The sequence below is a fragment of the Natator depressus genome, chromosome 2, assembly GCF_965152275.1.
Source record: "Natator depressus isolate rNatDep1 chromosome 2, rNatDep2.hap1, whole genome shotgun sequence".
Taxonomy (NCBI): Eukaryota; Metazoa; Chordata; order Testudines; family Cheloniidae; genus Natator; species Natator depressus.
In genome coordinates this window covers 208,779,784-208,801,333 of record NC_134235.1, presented here as the reverse complement: position 1 = coordinate 208,801,333, position 21,550 = coordinate 208,779,784, and the positions used below count along the sequence as shown (strand labels likewise).

At 41.6% G+C, this 21,550-nt stretch overlaps 1 protein-coding gene across 2 annotated transcripts in view; it reads left to right on the top strand.

Annotated features, from left to right (window-relative positions):
• BZW2 (basic leucine zipper and W2 domains 2) overlaps positions 1–21,550 on the top strand; it is a 78,532-nt gene that overhangs the window by 7,403 nt on the left and 49,579 nt on the right. The window lies entirely within an intron of this gene.

Genomic DNA, 21,550 nt, shown 5'->3' with positions numbered 1-21,550 from the left:
AATTATGTGATGAGTCATGCTAGCAAATGGATCTTGTTAGCTCCGACCAGGCTATAAAAGAGGGTGAATTAGCCATGGCTAGAAGAAAAAATTAGGGTTGGGAAAGTTATGCAATGAAAACCTTAGGAACAGAGAGGTCATGCAGGGAAACCTTTAGAAAATGGGAAAGAGATGGAGACTGATTAGTGGGGTTTATACTTAGTGGTGGTTCTAGTTGACAGTAAAGATAAACTCCAGGAACATGACAAATAGACCATATTAAATACATTATCTGTTCAGAGGAAACAAGGGAAAAGGGGGAGAAATTGGTAGCCCTACCCACATAATTCTAGACCTCTGCAGGTGTGTGGGAGAGGGTTATTGGTGACTTCATGTTTATAGTCAAGGCCCGGCATATTTGGTGGTAAGTGGAACAGGATTTCTTTAGCTTTCCAATACGGCAGAATGGACATTGTATGAATGATAAACTAAAAAAATGAAGATATTTAGTGAAATTAATAATACAATCAATTTTGTATCATTCATTTTTCCTATTCTGCCCCTAATTTATTATTTTTCAGTGTGCTGCAGATTTTTATATAGATAATTAATAACTATACATATCTAGAAATTGGTGGGGGTAAACTGGAGATCTAAGCATCCGAGTAGGTGACTATTAAGTCTGTTCACACACAAGAAGGGTTGGGATGTGGTTTAGGACTGAGATAATCAAAGTAGCTGAATATCTGCTCAAATGATTAGCAGTGACATAGCTAGTAATCTTGACATTTTAGACCGACATAATTGGGCTTCAGAAATAAATAACTTAAATGAATTCAGTGATTCACACTTCTCAAATACTTTTTCAGTCTGTGCACATGGAAAAACTACGTTTTGGTTCATGTTTGGGAGGGGAGGCTTTCTTCACAACGTTAAATATAAGAGATAACTTAAAAGCAAAAGCTCACACTGAAGAACAATTATGTGGTAAATTCTGTTGCTGTGGCATGGGACCCTGCCCATAGGTTCTGTGTTCTAGTGACATATAGTGATTTATTTAGTAGTTTTCTAGAACCAAACATGCTCCCTTCTTTAGCGGACGCAGGTAGCTGAAGCACTGGAACTGTGCAGGTATCCACTTCCCCATCTCACTGCTACAGGAGACAACATTGTCAGGAAATGACTTTTATTCTTTCTCTCACTGTCTTGTGATAAGCTATGACCCATGCATGGCTTTGAAATTGTCTGGTACTATACAGTTCTCTCCCCCCCCACCCCCTTCGGTGGTATCTTCAGAGAATTACTCTCAAATGAACCGTCTCGTCCCATCTCCATCCCCCATTTGCGAAAACCCCAGCTGACAGTTTTATTTTGTTTTTTCTGTCTTTTGAGTTTGGACAGATTATTTATTTAGCCCTAATACATTTTTCAGTCTTGGGATGATAAACAAAGTAGTCCAAGTTGATTGCAGCATAGTTGCAACATTTAACATTTTCCCAGGGACACTTTTTTTTTCCCATTGTGTTGTGTCCCTTTTGACTCTTTCATTCTGTTCCCAGTGGCTGCAATTTACTGTTGGTTGATAGATCCTGACAACATTTGAATGTTATAGACAGCATCGAAGTGGGGAGAAAAATGGCACACGCCTTTAACTGTGCTGAAATTCCTTTGACTAGGAATAATTTTTGCAGTGACAGGGTGGGTATATGGTAGGATTTAACTGGGTACTCATGATAGCAAGAATGTGCAATAAAATTAGGAACAACTGGCGCATGTGAGTTGTCATTGCAGACTTCAAATAGATGCAACCTAAAGAGTTTTTATTGTGATTTGAATAAACACTAATAATAATCAAGCCCCCCACACAACCACAAACCAATCTAAGTGCCCCATTATTTCGCTGATTTCAGACCTGAAAACCTGCTGCCATATCATACTGTTCCTATAGAAAATTTTCAAGTAACTTTAAAAAATAAATTGACTCAATACTGACATTCAATTTAGATTGTAAAAGTGTAATTTCTTACAGAATAAGGCATTCTACTAATGATGTAATTTATTAACAATATGGGTGATCAACAGGACCACAGGACCAGAAGTGAAGTGAAACAGAATGATGTCATCTTTAAATTCACAATGCAGGCTAGACTAGGGAATTTTACTCCACAATTTCCCACTGATGTTGTGTTGGTGTCAATGTGGTGGGAGCTCTACTGTAGACAAGGCTTTAGCCTCTGACAGCTTATGGCGTTTTTGCCACCACATCAAGTAACCCTGCTCCAGTCTTCCCTATAGTACAGCTCCCACTTGTGTAGGTGAAATAGTGGTAGTTAAAATGTGTGTGTGTTCATACAGTTCTGGAGAACCCAGACAGTTTTGTAAAGTGATCCAGCACACTATGCCACAACTCAGTTGCCTTTGTTTTTAATCTGATTGCACTGTTACTGCATGTCAGTAGTACAGAAAAGCAGATACAAATTAGAGAAGAGACATGCTAATCACTCTACCTTCTAGCTCCTAAGGTTTACACTGCTATTTTATTTGACTTCAAAGTATAAAACTATTTCTCAACCTGAAATTTCAGTCACATTAATGTAGTATATTTGTGTGCAAAATGTATGATCTGATTGTATTTACAATCAAAATCATTCATAAATAGTTCTGCTTTTCACAAATATCTATCAGATGCATGGGTAATAAAGCAAAGCTAAGGCATGATTTCATCATTGTCACCCTCATCCTTCCTTTCATTTGTCTGTTCCTATCATTTGTTGTGCTGTTTAAACTTAGGATAGGTATAACTACAAAGTTTTGTTGGAATAGCTATGTCAGTCAGAGGTGTTTAAAAACAAACAAACAAAACCCTCACACCCCTTAGCTGACATACCCTTGCCAACCAAATTCCTAGTGCAAACACAGCTATGCTGACAGATGAGTGCTTCTGTTGGCGAAGCTAATGCTATTTGGGGAGATGGTGTTATTAGGCCAACAGAAAAATGCCTTCTGTTGGCATAATCTGTGTCTACTAGGTGGTTCTGCACGTATAGCTATAGTGGTGTAGCTATGCCAGTAAAGCAGTTGGAGAGTAGACAAGGCCTTAGACTGTGAACTCTTTGGGCTAGGGACGATGTATTTTACTTGTTTTGTAAAGTGCCCAACACCCTTATATGGCTGTATTAATAATAATTATAATCACATATTTATGATCTTAGATTTAAGCTCGTGGACAAATGTAATCTAGAATTAAATTTTAGTCCAGGTATAGTGTGGGAAAAGAAGAATAAATGGAAACTGGATTATTCAGGTTTAAAATTTTACAGAGAAAGTGTAATATTTTGTATGTTTCTGTGGCTGTTGAAAATTTAGTTCCATATACCACAGGAAAAATAACACAAGGAACAATTTGTCATGCACAGCATAGCAAAGCAGATAATCAAACATGTTGAGGATCCACCTGACGTCTGCGTTGTCATGGCATTTCCAATATCAGCACAGTGTCTCTTCTTTTGCAAACCTTCATTTCAGCAAATGTTCTGTATATCAGAACCTTACTATAAGTATTCTTGATAGAAATTGTATCTTTCCTTATACTGTTGTTTTACAAACTTTTCATGAAAGGTATTTTGGGGGTTTTGATACCTGTTTGGTGGAAGAAGGAACAACCTCACCACCATGTTTGTTTTATTTAATTATTTTAATTCCAAAATGGACATGGGCTAAGTATTTGTGTAATTCCGAATCTTGGATTCTCTAGATCAACTAGATAATCTTTGGGTTGAGATACTTTTATCATTGATTTGAAGGGTAATAGCCAAAGATATCTGTCTTCATTGTTTGTGCACTGTCTCCTGTTTCTTCCATCTATTTCTTTACTCCCTCTTTTCCCTCCACTAATGTTCCTTTTAGAATATGAGCTTCTATGGGGCTAATTGCCATCCAAATGAAGGTGGTGAAATTGCTTTGTTAGGTGAGCAGGTGACCTACATATGTTAGCATTGTGCCTAATACAGGGGTTCTTGCAACAATTTTTTTGGTGGCCTCAGACTGCGGCCACTGACTCTTGCTGGTGGCCACACTGACACTTTCTCCTAAAATTATTTATTTTTTCCTAAAGTTGTTAAAATAATATGCACACATATACATCCAAATCATTGTAATCTAGTTATGTACAGTTTGGGGATTTTTTTTGCAGACTCAGTAATAAAAATTATGCACAGTTATCTCTATTCATTACTGGACCTAACAGAATAGAAACACAGATAAGGTGCTTTGTGCTCTTGTCTTTTTGATTATTGTTTCTTTTGCTTTTTTGGTAAAAGTGGTTGTCTATGTAACAATTCTGAAATAAATTTAAAAATGCTTTGACATAATAGAAGTCCAAATAATAATGAAAAAGATATCTGGTGGCTTGGTTCTGGGGAGGGGAGGAGAGGCACGGCTGTGGCTGGCCTGGGACGACTCTGGGCAGTTGGTGGGGCTCGGGGTTTCTCCAGCCGTGGGGGAGAGGGGTGCTCGGGGCTTCTCTGGGTGAGGGGCTTGTGGCTGCAGGCGCAGTGGGTCTCGGGGTTCCAGCTGCCGGGGGAGGGGAGAGCACAGGCAGACGGGGTGGAGTTGGGGGCTAGCCTCTCCAAAGGGGGGGCTCTATCTGATGCCCATGCACCCGCCGCTCACCTCCTCACCCCATACCCGGCTCCTGTGTCCCTCCTCAACCCCCAGCCTGGTGCGAGAACCACTGCTCGCTGGTGGCTCATCACTCATCTCCTCACTCTCTCGCTCGCAGCTAGCCCCCCCCCTGGCCTGCCTCCTTACCCTGCTGCTGGCTCGCCCTTCGCCTCCTTACTCCCCTGCAAGGCCCTCCCACCGGTTGCTCGCCTTGCCACTCGCCTTCTCACCCCCTCCTCGCCAACTCACCTTGCTCCTTAAGCGTTGTGAGTCCCACCTGTGTCTCCAGAAAAGCGGCACTTGCAGGAGCAACAGGGAGGAAGGAGAGGGGCTGATGCTGCCTTCCCCACTGCCCAGGAAACTGCCATGGCTGCAGGGAAACCCCTTGGTGGCCACATGCAGCCACGGTGGCTGCATTTGATAAATGGTGGCCTAGTATTTGCTCTAATGCTGTAGGTAGTGTATTTATCTAATTAGCCCAGAAAGATGATTATAGCTGATTATTATTTTTGTTTTGCCGTTTGTATTTTGAATGATTGCACGTCAACTTCCAAATGACTGCAACAAAATTGCTTATGTATTTACAGCTTGTGTTGAACAGAATTACATCAATAACTGCCAAGAAAACAAACTTAGTATGTCTGATAAAGTGGTCTTTGTGCATCTAAATATTTACTGGTTTATATTAGATCATGGACTTTAGGAATAACTATATCACCAATATTACTGGCCCCTCTGAAAATATATCTATCTTTTCTGGATTGTAACTAACCAACCACGAGAGAGAAGAAATAGCCACAGGGATTAGGAGACTGGTAACGAGATATGGAGTGTTATTAATTGGTTGTAGGGTTTCTCTTTCCAAGTGAACATAGCTCACAGCATAATTGACGTGAACTGACATTTTTGGAGTATCTGAGTTAGTTTCTACATATGCATAACATCCAACATCACTGCTGATTACATCCTGCACTGTATCTTTTTAACCAGGGAATATTAGAATTCAGGTTTCCCAAAACTGCTTTATAAACCTGAGGTTAAAAAGGAACGTGTTAACTTGGTGATCTGCCTCATCTAGCACCTTCTCAAAAAGAACAGAATCCTACTCTAAAACTTGCATTGCTGCTTATAGCAGTTGGCTTTTATTAAAGCAGAGGCTTTCACTGCGTAAAAACATAGAATGTCTTGCCTGTTAATAACTCTTTCCTGTATGTGTGTTTAGTTGATCAAATAAACATGTAAAAGCGTAGGCAACACACTTATGTCGAGTAAAAAGCCTATATATACAAAATAAATGTATAGTTTAACAAAATGCCTCTCTCTCTCTCCATGACAGGTAGGAGCTGTGCTGAGAAGGCAGGAAGGCAGATCCTCTTAGAGGAGTATCATTTGCCACTAGAGTTCTTGCTGTATGGTTACTGCTTGAAAAATCCACCTAATGACAAGTAGGGAACTCTCCTGGCAGTTGGAGGCTTTTTTCCTGTAAGAATCTACACTCGGTGTTTTTTTAAATCTAGCCCTTTATCCTTCTGAAGACAAGGATTTCCACTACTACAATGCTGTATTTCTGAGTCAGTGGACAGCCCCACTGCCTTTGCTGGTGCTAAGAACTTTAAATATCAGAAAAATGAAACTGTGAAGTCTCTCAGATAAGTTTTACTGGTGCTATTAATTGCAGCAGTGACACTGAAAAAATGTTATTTATTCTGCTACTTCTGGAGAAAGCTAGTAGCAGGAGAGGCAAGCACTAAAAGCTATTTGTTGGGGAGGAGGACGTAACAAAGCAGAAGAGATGGGTTGTGTAGAAGAGGACCCCACTCTCTCATACCAGCCAGAAGCTTGGTGTTGCTGACAATAGCAAAACCCACTTCTGTCCAATAGTCAGGAGACTCAGGAATTGGGAAGAGAGGACATAGGGAGAAAATGGATCCTTCTAGCTTCCAGCATGGAGATGGGGAGTTTCAAACTTATCAGGTACCTACAAGCCAGAGACTGGTTCAGAAGATGAAGCACTTGAGCAGGGTCCCAGGACAGCACCCTAGTAGGAACCTGTGCCCTCCCCTTTACCAGTCGGTGGTGTGGGTGTGTGTCGGGGTTGGGAGGTGGGGGTTGCTGGTGCTCCCTTTCACCACCCAAGTTCTTTCATACTGTCTTGTATTTAGCTGGCATAGTACTTTTGTAAGCAGGTGTCTGGTAACCTTTTAAATTCCTGAATAAATTACTCCTACAATAGAAAAACCATAGAGTAACTCTAATAAATAGGTTTCTCCCAAATGCATTATGGACTAGCTCTGCTACAACCGCTTCTGCTAAAGTTTGTTTAAATTGGATTGGGCCAAGATGTGGCATTACAACATACTGGTACCTCTTTCATGTTGCTGGCTTATTCACCCGAATCTCAATTTACTTTCTTTTAGTCTCTAGCCATTATGGTTTCTGAGATAAACTCTGCTTACATTTTTAAGGCTAAACAATACAGCCATGCATTTGAAAAATCATAGTCTGAACATCTGAAAAATGTATTGAGAGGCTTCAGGTGTAAGTGGAATGGATTTTGTGTGTGAAGCTTGGAAGAGTATTATACTTTCAGGTTTTGTTTTTTTTTTTTCTAATTTGACCCCTAATTATACCAACACCTCTAATCCACTTCTTCTCCCATGGGATATTTGTTCTGGAAGGACGTGCCAGCTGTGAGTTTGTACCTTAACCTAACACCAATCAGGTATCTTATTTAGAAATACTGTAGTATTCCAAAATGTACATTGTTTTGACATTCTCTAGCAGCACAAAACTCTTGCAAGAAGAATGCTAAATGAAGAGTTTCTGGGAGTACATCATCCTCACAAAACTATCTTTTATCTGTGCCTAATCAGTTTCTGAAAAAACTTCCATTACTGAAACTCAGTTTTTCAAGTGTCAGCAGCTAGTACATGATGGTATACTCTTCTCTGTTTTTTCTTTATTATTAATGCCTGGTGAAATTAAATTTCCCCCTAGTTATATTTAGTACCTACTATATTTTGTAATCTGCCACTACACTATCTTAACATGATATCTAGTGGCAACTGAGGCACTCTTCCAAATATGAAAGTAGAGGTCGGTATGTAGTTGTCTTATGTGCTATACAGTAATAAGAAAAATCCATTCATAAAACAGGAGGTAACTTTCCAGCAGAGAAACACAGGATTAATAATGATCGCTTATTTAAATATTAAGGACCAGATTTTGGTACGCTCCTGTTAAACAGCATCTTATTCCATAAGTAGTCCCATCTAAGTTACTTGTGGAGTAAGGTGCTACTGGGTGTGAGTGAAGGTATCAGAATCTGATCTTCGTTAAGTAAGTGCACTATCCCCTAAGGCCCTAACTTCTCATCCCTAGTGCTGGCTGCTCCAGGCACAATGCCAAGGTAAATGTGGAGGCTTCCAGTGCTGTTCTCTTGCTGCATTCGTGCTGTGGCTAAATAAAGCTCTCCAGTCTCTGGTGTTCTTGAGCTGGCATCTTTTGTAAGACCTATATTTTCTTTTGGTGGGGCAGGGAATGACTCTGGAAATACTGTACATGTTACTGTAAAACCTGAAATTAACAGGATACTGGTCAGTTTCTGCTGCCCAAATGGCCGTGAAAGTGATAGGGTCCTGGCAGTTTCCCTTTGTTGCTCCAGTAGAGTGACGCTATTCATGGAGGAGAGGATGGTGGTGGGTATAAAATAGGAGAGGGAGAGTCCCTCCCACCCCCAGCATCTCCCCACCCCCTGGCTCAGAAGCAGCAGAGGATTAGATCTCTAGCTGCTCTTTTTTCCTAACCAGCATCAGTGAAACTTCTTGGCTGTAGGGAGCGACATTGCTACTCTTTACAACAATACTGGCCAGCAGTGAAATTAGCTCAGACTTAGCAAGAACTTTCACCGTTTGACAGAGACCAAATCTGGAAAGGTTTAACCCTCCTCCCCTCAGGTGAATTTCTCAGAAAGTTATGGGTGTAAGAAAATGTTTATAACAGAAAATGTTTTACAGCTGTAATTGCAGCAGTTGCTGTCTGGCGACAACTGTGATGAGCATATAAGTTGCGTAAAAGGTGTTCCTTGGTTTTGCTCTTCACACACTACACTCTGATATGACTGTGGAGATAGAGGGGAAAAAAGAATCTGAACACCAGCTAAATATCACAGTGGGAAGCTTGACAAGAATTTGGCAAGAAACTATAGTTACATCACATCCCGCTACATCTGCTCTAACCTGTCCTCTCCTTATGATAATGTGTTCCTCACTACTGAAAGGGATTTATGAATTTTCCACCTACAGGTTTTGTTAGTTCATAATCTAAATCTCTGCTACTTTTGCAGACAGCACAAACAGCTGTGTGCTGTTTACTGGCATGTGGTGTTTTCTCTAGTAGGATTGCTCAGGACAGCTCTTCTAACATAGTGAACACCAGTGAAAATGAGGTGGGATCAGAGGCTAAAATAACAAAAAAAAACAAGTTAAAAATTATTTAGACAAGTTGGATGTCTTCAAGTCACCAGGCCCTGATGAAATACATCCTAGAATACTCAAGGAGCTAAGTGAGGTGCTATCGGAGCAATTAGTGATTATCTTCAAAAAATCATGGAAGACGGGAGAGATTTCAGAGGCCTGGAAAATGGCACTATATTTACCCATCTGTAAAAAGGGGAATAAGGACAACCCGGAGAATTACAGACCAGTCAGCTTAACTTCAGTACTTAGAAAGATAATGGAACAAATAATTAAGCAATCAGTTTGCAAACACCTAGAAGATAATAAAGTGATCAGTAACAGCATGGATTTGTCAATAACAAATCATGTCAAACCAGCCTGATAGCTTTCTTTGACACGGTAACAAGCCTTGTGGATAGTGGGAAAGCGGTAGATGTGGTATATCTTGATTTTAGTAAGGCTTTTGATAGTGTCTTGCATGACCATCTCAGAAACAAACTAGGGAAATACAACCTAGATGGAGCTACTATAAGGTAGGTGCGTTATTGGTTGGAAAACCATTCCCAGAGAGTTATCAATGGTTCACCGTCTAGATGGAAGGGCAGATGAAGTGAGATCAGTTCTGGGTCCAGTTCTGTTCAATATCTTCATCAGTGATTTAGATAATGGCATAGAGAATACATTTATAAAGTTTGTGGACTGTACCAAGCTGCGTGGGGTTGCATGTGCTTTGGAAGATAGGATTAAAATTCAGAATGATCTGGATAAATGGGAGAAATGGTCTGAAGAAAATAGGATGAAATTCTATAAGGATAAATGCAAAGCACTCCACTTAGGAAGGAACAATCAGTTGCACACAAACAAAATAGTAAATGGCTGCCTAGGAAGGAGTTCTGCAGAAAGGGATCTGGGGGTCATAGTGAATCACAAGCTAAATATGAGTCAATAGTATAACACTTGCAAAAAACAATCAAACATCATTCTGGGATGTATTAGCAGGAGTGTTGTAAGCAAGACATGAGAAATAATTCTTCTGCTCTACTGCACGCTGATTAGGCCTCAACTGGAGTATTGTGTCCGGTTCTGGGTGCCACATTTCAGGAAAGATGTAGACAAATTAGCGAAAGTCTAGAGAAGAGCAACAAAAATGATTAAAGGTCTAGAAAACATGACCTTTGAGGGAAGATTGAAAAAACTGGGGTTATTTAGTCTGGTGAAGACTGGGAGTGACATAATAGTTTTCAAGTACCTAAAAGGTTGTTGCAAGGAGCAGGGAGAAAAATTCTTCTCATTAAACTCTGAGGCTAGGAGAAGAAGCAATGGGCTTAAATTGCAGCAAGGGCAATTTAGGTTGGACATTAGGAAAATCTTCCTAACGGTCAGGGTAGTTAAGCACTGGAATAAATTGTCTAGGCAGGTTGTGGATTGTCTAACCTGCTCTTAAAAATCTCCCATGATGGAGAAACACCTGTCAGGGATGGTCTAGATTAGTGGTCCCCAAACTGTGGGGTGTGCCCCCCTATGGGGGTGTGGAGGAATGTTCCGGGGGGGGAGGCACGGTGGGGACAGGGCCAACTCCCATGGAGGGTGGGGAGGGAGTGCCATGCAGCCCCACTCCGTCCCCAGCTCTGCTCTGGCCCCAGCTCCCAGCCCTACATCTGGCCCTGCCCCTAGCCTCTCCCCCCGACTGTGGCCCGGCTGCAGCTCTGTTCCCAGCCCCACCCTCCACCTTGGTCAATGGACGCAGCTTCAGCCCCAACCCCACTCCTGGCCCATGTCTCACTCCTGGCTTTGGGGCAGGGGTGCAGATGGAGTAAGTGGGAGAGCGACCACTGATCTCGATAATACTTGAGTGTTATCCAGGCGACTGGACTAAAAGACCTCTCGGGGTCCTTCTGGTCCTATGATTCTGTGATTCTTTGTGCCACTGGAGTTCTGCAACTCATTACTTGGTAGTTTGGCTCTTAAAATCTGAGCCTGGAACCAAAAAAAGATGCTGCTTTGACTGATGGTGAGAGATTAGAGACATTTAGTACATTTCCCAGAAGTATAGAGACTCAGAAACCTCCTAGTCATGGTATCTGATCTTCTGCATGCAGATTAAAGATGGCCAATGAAAAATATTGGCGGGAGGCTCTGTTTCTCTCTAACTTGATGGTGTGGCGCACTCATGCCTTATAGGTCTTGTCTATACTGGGGAAAGAATTCCAATTCTTGCTAATGTCTGTGCCACTGAGAATCCTGGTATTAATGGGGCTCCAGCAGCTCTTTTAGCATTGCAGCAATCAAACATGCTCAGCATAGGTCTACGCAACATGGTGTGGAGCGCCACAGCGGGAACCAGAAGGCTGTCTATACCTGGTGTTGCAATCTACCCCAGCGGATAACTTATTTTGTTAAAATTCCCAGTGTAGACAGACAAAATCTCAGCAGAATTTAAACAGTCTCTTACATTTGACAATGCCTGGCATTGATTTACCACTTTCTGTAGTCATTATGGTGGATTTTTACTGTGGTGGACCAACTGTTACATATAACTTGATCTTGGGCATATTAATAGTGTTTGGAGAATCTTGGATGCTTCAGAGCTCTGTTAAGATAATTAGACTAAAATAATGCCTTTTAAAAATATGTGGTATGGAAATAGGTTTCCAATATTTCCTGTTTTCAGTCCAAGCTTGATATCTTACAAGAACAGAGGCTTGTAGATATTTCAGCTTCTAGTCTTGGCAGAAAATGAAGAGGGCTATGAAGGTTTTAGATAAACTAAAAGTTAATTCTTGATTTTGGTTTCCCCTCTCTCTCTCTCCCCCCTTTCCCACCCCAAACCTCAGATTGTGGTTTTGGTTCAAGCTTGTTGCTTTTCTTTTATCTGAACCATTTAGCCTGTCACTGTTTGTTAATTTAGGACTCCCATAAGCAGGCTCAAGGCAGTGAGGGCATTTGAGTCCAGCTGTCAGTATCTAATTATAAAGACTACTAAACAGCTACAACTGTTTGTTTTTGCCCTTTTCGCCATGTGATGTTAGATCAAATAGGTTAAAGAGACAGCGAAATGGGTTGAACTTGTGAAATTTACAGACAGTTTTCAGGAGAATATAAGCAACTAGTGCTATCTCCTTTTGTAACCAAAGACCTGTCCTAGATATATCTAGAGCAGGGGTGGGCAAACTACAGCCCGGGGGTCACATCCGGCCCTCCAGATGTTTCAATTCAGCCCTCGAGCTCCCACTGGGGAGCGGGGTCCGGGGCTTGCCCCAGTCTGTGCAGCTCCCAGAAGCAGCAGCATGTTCTCCCTCCAGCTTCTATGCGTAGAGGCAGCCAGAGGGCTCCGCATACTGCCCCAGCCACAAGCATCGCCCCTGCAGCTCCCATTGGCCAGGATAGGACAGAACACAGACACCTGGACATGGCTCTGCTTAGGAGCCATAGGGAGGACATGCTGCTGCTTCTGGGAGCCGCTTGAGGTATGCGTCGCCTAGAGCCTGCACCCCTGACCCCCTCCCATGCTCTACCCCCCGCGACAGCCCTGATCCCCCTCCTGCCCTCCAAACCCCTCAGTCCCAGCCCAGAGCACCCTGCTGCACCCGCACCCCCAGCCGGAGCCTTCACCCCTTCCCGCACCCCAACCCACAGTTTCATGACCATTCATGGCCCACCATACAATTTCCATACCCAGATGTGGCCCTCGGGCCAAAAAGTGTGCCCACCCCTGATCTAGAGACAGTTACAAAAGGTTTGATTTCTTACTGTTATATCAGAGCCATCCATACTATCATGCATGGGAGGAGGACAGAGAACCCAAGGAACTAGGCGAGGTTCATCTATAGAGTTTTTTTGCTGTTCAGTGGATTTTGGAAATGAGTTTGAAGAGCTTCCAGTCCTTTCTTATCCCCAGGATCCATAGGGAACCCTCCTGGGATGTGATATGGGCTGCCCTGTGATCTTGTCCAGCCTGCTCTGCCACAGGCAGCCTACCTCTGTCTTTGATATCTCTCCTGTTTTGGAAGTATTTTTGGATATGGAGCAGAAATCAATACTGTCCTTAGCAGCATTAACTTCTGCAGAGAGATCTTTTGGGTCCTGAGGAGAGAATCAAGGGCAGGTGTGCCCCAACCTCTGCCCCGCCACTCCTAACTTTTGTGGAACTCCACTTGGGTGAGAGAGGCATGCTGAAGAGTCATGACTTCTTGTGTTCCTCCTTTTCCCCAGTACTTCTGGGCTCCCAGAGACAATTAGAGTTGTTCTAGCTGGAATTACAGAACTCTCCTTTGGCACTGAGCTTCCTGAAAATGGCTCATTTCAGTGTGGAGATCTTACGTAAAAGTTCAAGGTCCTGAGTGTTTTGTTGCCTCATTATACATTATAGGTATATTTTGTTGTGAGCAACACATTGTATACAACTTAATATTCAAGATGTGTATGTTCTTTATCTGCACTGTGGATGGGTGTTAGATTTAGCTCTTTAGAAAGGAACTGTTTTGCTCATGCTAGCGCTTCTGCAATTTCCTGATGAAAGTGCTTTTGCTCCTGGGCCAGTGCTTTAGTGAGTACATTTTATAAAGGCTGACCCTCACTGGAGCAGATCAGAGTGCAATGCATTTAAAGCTAAATATAGAACAAGGCAAATCCTATGCTTCTCCTAATAACTGCTCAAGAGTCACTGCTGTTGGACTGAACCTTTGTTGATTAAATTTACCGCAAGTGGGAAGTCTTGTCTTGTTTTGTTTGTTCCCAGGTTCTATTAAAGGGCATCTCTTTGATGTCCAGAAAAACAATTTTAAAATCTAATTGTCAAGCTTCAGGTATGTGAAAAATGTTTTCTAGTACTGAAAAAAGAGACATCCCCATCCCTCACTACAAGGAAAATGTGCAGTAGTAGAAATTAATGTAAAAATGGAAGACTGCACAGCTGCTGGGAAGCCTTATCTACTTCACTGAGGAGAAGGTAGGCTGGTTTTCCATTCTGCTGCCCCAAAGGAAAGCTGGTGTTTTTTCACTGAAGGAGTTAAGGTGTATTAATACCAGTCTGCTGGCTTGTTTATGCTCTGAAGGGCTGTGACAATAGACTTAATTCATGCATATTGTATGGTTTGCTTTGTTTTCTTTCCCAGACTGCTGGAAGGTTTCTGTATCCTCTTGAAACTAACATCCTTATGTTTGCTGCAGTGAGAACATTATTCCCAACCAAATGAGATACTACGATGACTAGCAGAACACAAACATAAAATCCACTATTAGCAGCAGACTTATGGAAATGCAGATTTTTTTATTTTTTTATTTTTTACTATACATCAAACTCTATCACAAATGATTGCTTGTTACATGGGCAAAATAGATGTGTCAAATCTAGCTGGTCACTAGCTGGAAGACTTAAAACCTGCAGGCATTGATGGCAGTATTATCTGTCTACTTCATGCAGAAAGCATTTACTGGTACTCTAGATATGGTGTCCGTTGGTAAACGGATATATCTGTCTTTCTCCATCCTCCTCTGAAGTTCCTGAGCACTCCAGAAGAGAGACTGCTGGACTCTACTCACTGGAGAGCCTCAGCTCCTACAACACTTTCTAAGCTTCACTGTGCCATCTCATTCACCATCCTTGATTTTTAACTCACAGAATGAAAGTAAGAACATAAGAACGGCTATACTGGGTCAGACCAAAGGTCCATCTAGCCCAGTATCCTGTCTTCCAACAGTGGCCAGTGTCAGGTGCCCCAGAGGGAATGAACAGAACAGGTAATTGTCTAGTGATCCATTCCTTGTCGCCCATTCCCAGCTTCTGGCAAACAGAGGCTAGGGATACCATCCCTGCCCATCCTGGCTAATAGCCATTGATGGACCTATCCTCTATGAATTTATCTAGTTCTTTTTTGAGCCCTGTTATAGTCTTGGCCTTCACAACATCCTCAGGCAAGGAGTTCCACTGGTTGACTGCGGTGTGTGAAAAAATATTTCCTTTTCTTTGTTTTAAACCTGCTGCCTATTAATTTCATTTGGTGACCCCATTTTGTGTGTTATAAGGAGTAAATAACACTTCCTTATTTACTTTCTCCACACCAGTCATGATTTTTTTGACCTCTGTCATATCCCCCCTTAGTCGTCTTTTTTCCAAGCTCAGAAGTCCCAGTCTTATCAATCTCTTCTCATACGGCAGCTGTTCCATACCCCTAATAATTTTTGTTGCCCTTTTCTGAACCTTTTCCAATTCCAATATCTTTTTTGCAATGGGGCGATCACATCTGCACGCAGTAGTCAAGATGTGGATGTGCCATGGATTTATAGAGAGGCAATATATTTTCTGTCTTATTATCTATCTCTTTCTTAATGATTCCCAACGTTCTGTTTGCTTTTTTGACTGCCGCTGCATTTTGAGTGGATGTTTTCAGAGAACTATCCACAATGACTCCAAGATCTTTCTTGAGTGGTAACAGCTAATTTAAACCCCATTATTTTATATGTATAGTTGGGATTATGTATTCCAATGTGCATTACTTTGCATTTATCCACATTGACTTTCATCTGCCATTTTGTTTGCCCAGTCACCCAGTTTTGAGAAGTCCTTTTGTAGCTCTTTGCAGTCTGCCTGGGACTTAAGTAGGCAAGTTCATCGCCAGAGGCTTGGCTAAGCAGTTTAACTGTACCTTCCTTTAAATGTTCTTAATTTCTGGTAAATCTGTAGCTTGTTTGCTCATTTGTTTTTGAGAGAGAGGATATTCTCAGTATGCAAAATTGTAACTGCTGGTTAGGTCTTTTCTTATGTTACAACTTGAAGGCAGCAAAGCCAATTATGACTCTAAACTTTTCTGGCCCTTTATGCTTTTTCTCTCAGGTGTGCTGTCATTTCATAAAGCCATATAAGTCATAGCTCTGGACTAGAAAACACTGATCTACTGAGTTACAAAAGTGAAACACTGTTGGAACGACCAACAGAAGGGCAGCTAGTGACGACATAAGGGTTGTCAAATAATTAAAAAAATAATTGCAATTAATGGCGAGATTAAAAAAATATTTGTGTTTAATCATAGTTTTTAATCACACTGTTAATAATAGAATACCAATTTTAGTTTATTAGAAATACTTTTGTATGTTTTTCTACATTTTCAAATATGTTGATTTTAATTACAACACGGAATACAAAGTGTACAGTACTCACTTTTTATTGTTTTTATTACAAATATTTTCACTGTAAAAAAGATAAACGAAATAGTATTTTTCAATTCACCTCATATAAGTACTGTAGTGCAGTCTCTTTATCGTGAAAGTGTAACTTACAAATGTAGAATTTATTTTTTTACATAACTGCACTCAAAAACAAAACAATGTGAAATGTTGGAGCCTACAAGTCGAAGCATGAAGGAGCATACGAATGTTTAGCATATCTGGCATGGAAATACCTTGCAACGCCAGCTACAACCCTGCCATGCGAACGCCTGTTCTCATTTTCGGGTGACATTGTAAATGAGAATCAGGCAGCATTATTTCCTGTAAATGTAAACAAACTTGTTTGTCATAGTGATTGGCTGAACAAGAAATAGGCCTGAGTGGATTTGTAGGAGATGAATTGAAAAATACTATTTCATTTATCTTTTTTACAGTGAAAATATTTGTAATAAAAACAATATAAAGTGAGCACTGTACACTTTGTATTCTGTGCTGTAATTGAAATCAGTATATTTGAAAATGTAGAAAAAAATCCAAAAATATTTATATTTAAATTGGTATTCTATAACTGTTTCACAGTGTGATTAACACGATGATTAATCATAACTTTTTTTAAATTGAGTTTATATGTTTTACATGAATCACATGCCCTAACTGTGATTGATTGACAGCCCTAATTATAACTGGAAAAGATAGACATAGAATCATAGAATATCAGGGTTGGAAGGGACCTCAGGAGGTCATCTAGTCCAACCCCCTGCTCAAAGCAGGACCAATCCCCAACTAAATCATCCCAGCCAGGGCTTTGTCAAGCCTGACCTTAAAAACTTCTAAGGAAGGAGATTCTACCACCTCCCTAGGTAACGCATTCCAGTGTTTCACCACCCTCCTAGTGAAAACGTTTTTCCTAATATCCAACCTAAACCTCCCCCATTGCAACTTGAGACCATTACTCCTTGTCCTGTCCTCTTCTACCACTGAGAATAGTCTAGAACCATCCTCTTTGGAACCACCTTTCAGGTAGTTGAAAGCAGCTATCAAATCCCCCCTCATTCTTCTCTCCTGCAGACTAAACAATCCCAGTTCCCTCAGCCTCTCCTCATAAGTCATGTGTTCCAGACCCCTAATCATTTTTGTTGCCCTTCGCTGGACTCTCTCCAATTTATCCACATCCTTCTTGTAGTGTGGGGCCCAAAACTGGACACAGTACTCCAGATGAGGCCTCACCAATGTCGAATAGAGGGGAACGATCACGTCTCTCGATCTGCTCTCTGTGCCCCTACTTATACATCCCAAAATGCCATTGGCCTTCTTGGCAACAAGGGCACACTGCTGACTCATATCCAGCTTCTCATCCACTGTCACCCCTAGGTCCTTTTCCACAGAACTGCTGCCTAGCCATTCGGTCCCTAGTCTGTAGCTGTGCATTGGGTTCTTCCGTCCTAAGTGCAGGACCCTGCACTTATCCTTATTGAACCTCATCAGATTTCTTTTGGCCCAATCCTCCAATTTGTCTAGGTCCCTCTGTATCCGATCCCTGCCTTCCAGCGTATCTACCACTCCTCCCAGTTTAGTATCATCCGCAAATTTGCTGAGAGTGCAATCCACACCATCCTCCAGATCATTTATGAAGATATTGAACAAAACCGGCCCCAGGACCGACCCCTGGGGCACTCCACTTGACACCGGCTGCCAACTAGACATGGAGCCATTGATCACTACCCGTTGAGCCCGACAATCTAGCCAACTTTCTACCCACCTTATAGTGCATTCATCCAGCCCATACTTCTTTAACTTGCTGACAAGAATACTGTGGGAGACAGTGTCAAAAGCTTTGCTAAAGTCAAGAAACAACACATCCACTGCTTTCCCTTCATCCACAGAACCAGTAATCTCATCATATAAGGCGATCAGATTAGTCAGGCATGACCTACCCTTGGTGAATCCATGCTGACTGTTCCTGATCACTTTCCTCTCAAGTAAGTGCTTCAGGATTGATTCCTTGAGGACCTGCTCCATGATTTTTCCAGGGACTGAGGTGAGGCTGACTAGCCTGTAGTTCCCAGGATCCTCCTTCTTCCCTTTTTTAAAGATTGGCACTACATTAGCCTTTTTCCAGTCATCTGGGACTTCCACCACGAGTTTTCAAAGATAATGGCCAATGGCTCTGCAATCACATCCGCCAATTCCTTTAGCACTCTCGGATGCAACTCATCCGGCCCCATGGACTTGTGCACGTCCAGCTTTTCTAAATAGTCCCTAACCACCTCTTTCTCCACAGAGGGCTGGCCATCTACTCCCCATGTTGTGATGCCCAGCGCAGCAGTCTGGGAGCTGTCCTTGTTCGTGAAGACAGAGGCAAAAAAAGCATTGAGCACATTAGCTTTTTCCACATCCTCTGTCACTAGGTTGCCTCCCTCATTCAGTGAGGGGCCCACACTTTCCTTGGCTTTCTTCTTGTTGCCAACATACCTGAAGAAACCCTTCTTGTTACTCTTGACATCTCTTGCTAGCTGCAGCTCCAGGTGCGATTTGGCCCTCCTGATTTCATTCCTACATGCCCGAGCAATATTTTTATACTCTTCCCTGGTCATATGTCCAACTTTCCACTTCTTGTAAGCTTCTTTTTTATGTTTAAGATCCGCTAGGATTTCACCGTTAAGCCAAGCTGGTCGCCTGCCATATTTACTATTCTTTCGACTCATCGGGATGGTTTGTCCCTGTAACCTCAACAGGGATTCCTTGAAATACAGCCAGCTCTCCTGGACTCCTTTCCCCTTCATGTTAGTCCCCCAGGGGATCCTACCCATCCGCTCTCTGAGGGAGTCGAAGTCCAGGGTCCGTATCCTGCTGCTTACCTTTCTTCCCTGTGTCAGGATCCTGAACTCAACCAACTCATGGTCACTGATGGTCTCAGTGACTCATGTCACTGATGGTCTCAGTGACCATCAGTGACCTGCCATATTTACTATTCTTTCGACTCATCGGGATGGTTTGTCCCTGTAACCTCAACAGGGATTCCTTGAAATACAGCCAGCTCTCCTGGACTCCTTTCCCCTTCATGTTAGTCCCCCAGGGGATCCTACCCATCCGCTCTCTGAGGGAGTCGAAGTCCAGGGTCCGTATCCTGCTGCTTACCTTTCTTCCCTGTGTCAGGATCCTGAACTCAACCAACTCATGGTCACTGATGGTCTCAGTGACTCATGGTCTCAGAAATTGGAGTAGATTATATCACTAGAGCATTGTTGGGAGGGTTGTTCAAAAACTAATTTACTGGGATACAGACAACCAATTAACTGGCAGATTCTACTTCTGCACTCTGTACGGTAATTTGTAATTGATAGAATCTGTCCTGCTGTGAAACCAAGAATTCACTTTGTTCAGCCTAGGAGGAGGTGATGGCATGTGTAGTGTGTGCTTTGAAACCAGTAGCATGAGTGAGACTTGCTGTAGAATAAATCTTCTCAATTTCATTTGTAAACAAATGGACCTAAAATGAGGTAGGGTGTCTGTGTGTAAATGTGGGTGTGTGTTTAAACTTGTTGGTTGGTTGTGTGGGGTTTCTTTTTTTGTTAAGTTTTATTGACGGTCCAAAAAAACAAGATTTGTGATAGGTAAAACTTTAGGGTGCTCTCAGATGAGTCAAGAATCTTGGTAGAGTTTTATGTCCTGAATTATGTGAAATGGCTTACCTAGTCCAAACAATAACCTCCTCTGAGGGGAGATTTAAGAGAACTGATAGGTGCAATGAAACTTCATTATATTCACTCTATATTACTTATTTGCATTCATTTGTCAATATAGGATGTGAAGCTTATGCAAAATGTAGCTATATAATTAAATCAATTATACTAATATACTCAGTAAAACTGAAGAATAGCGGTGCTCATCAGATAATATGCTATTTAATAATTATGAATGAGTAATCTCACATTAATGGAGGTCTGTATGTAAGGGATACTCTCCAGTAGTTTAGGCCCAATATTCGTCCTAGCTTGATATTATTTAATGGAATGCCGTCTAGATTTTCAAGTATCTATTTAAATACAGAATTGCTGATGGAGGAAAACTAGGTACCATTTTGTGCAGGACACAGAAGGCGATAACATCTCTTCCCAGTTCTTTAGTAGCTAATATGCAAGTCATGGTTATAAACACTTGAATAGGACAGGAAAATATATTTGGTGTTTGGAAGAAATATTTGCCAAAGACTTGATCCTGTAAACATCTTTGTAGAACCCATATTGATTTCAATGGGACTTTGTAAGGCATGAGTTGTCATTTGTTTTTCATCACTAAGGGCTAGATTATTGCAGCCCTTTGTTGGCTATACCCGGGAGTCAGTTTCCCCCTTGCTTTCTTGCTCAGATTTTTAGTCTGCTCATGAGGACAGCAGGGGCTGTTCTCCCTGCAAGCAAATAGGTAGTGAAGTGGCAGAGAGTGGGAGGATCCATGCCTCTGTGCTCCCCTTCGTGCCAGCCTATGTAGTTGACTGGGTGCACAAGACAAGAGTGAGTCCCTCTCTGAAAAGGGATGAAGTAATTTACTCCCTCCTCAGAGTGAGGGGCAGTCAGGGGAGGAATTGTGACTTTTGTAAATCACAGTTTGGTCTGCTCCTGAGCCAGTGAAGCACCCTGTTGTCCCTTACCTAGGTCAGATAATAAGGTTTCAATATAGTCTTAAGTGTTGCTGGGTTTTAGTTTAGTTTTTTTTATCTTCGAAATCAGGAAATTCTATTACAATGATGCAAATTTATATAAAAAGAAAAGGAGTACTAGTGGCACCTTAGAGACTAACCAATTTATTTGAGCATAACCTTTCGTGAGCTACAGCTCATGAATTTACAAATCATGATTCTACAGAAGATCCTATGGCTGGTTAAAGCTAGCCCTTATTAGAGCTAGGATTATTTTTGGTCCTGAGACTCATTATCTGACTGTAATTAATTTCTCTGCTTTACATTTCTTGAAATAGAGGCAAGACAAAGGATATTGTGACAATATAACTTTTGAGATTATTTTCTGGTAAATTTCTGTGTAGAATGAAAGCTTCCATTTTTATAGTATTGTCATGAACCAAGCTTTGTCAGGGAAACAAATTTCAATCAGAATATGTTAAAATTATAGTGCTGTTTGTCTTTAAAATAATGAAAACTAATTTTTACATGAATTTTTCATCAGTGTTGCTGGATTCTATGAATTTCTTTTTTGCTTTACTGTCACGTGACCGTGTCGTCTGTAAGTACTCTGATTAAATTGATATACACAGTTAAACTATTTTTCTTTCTC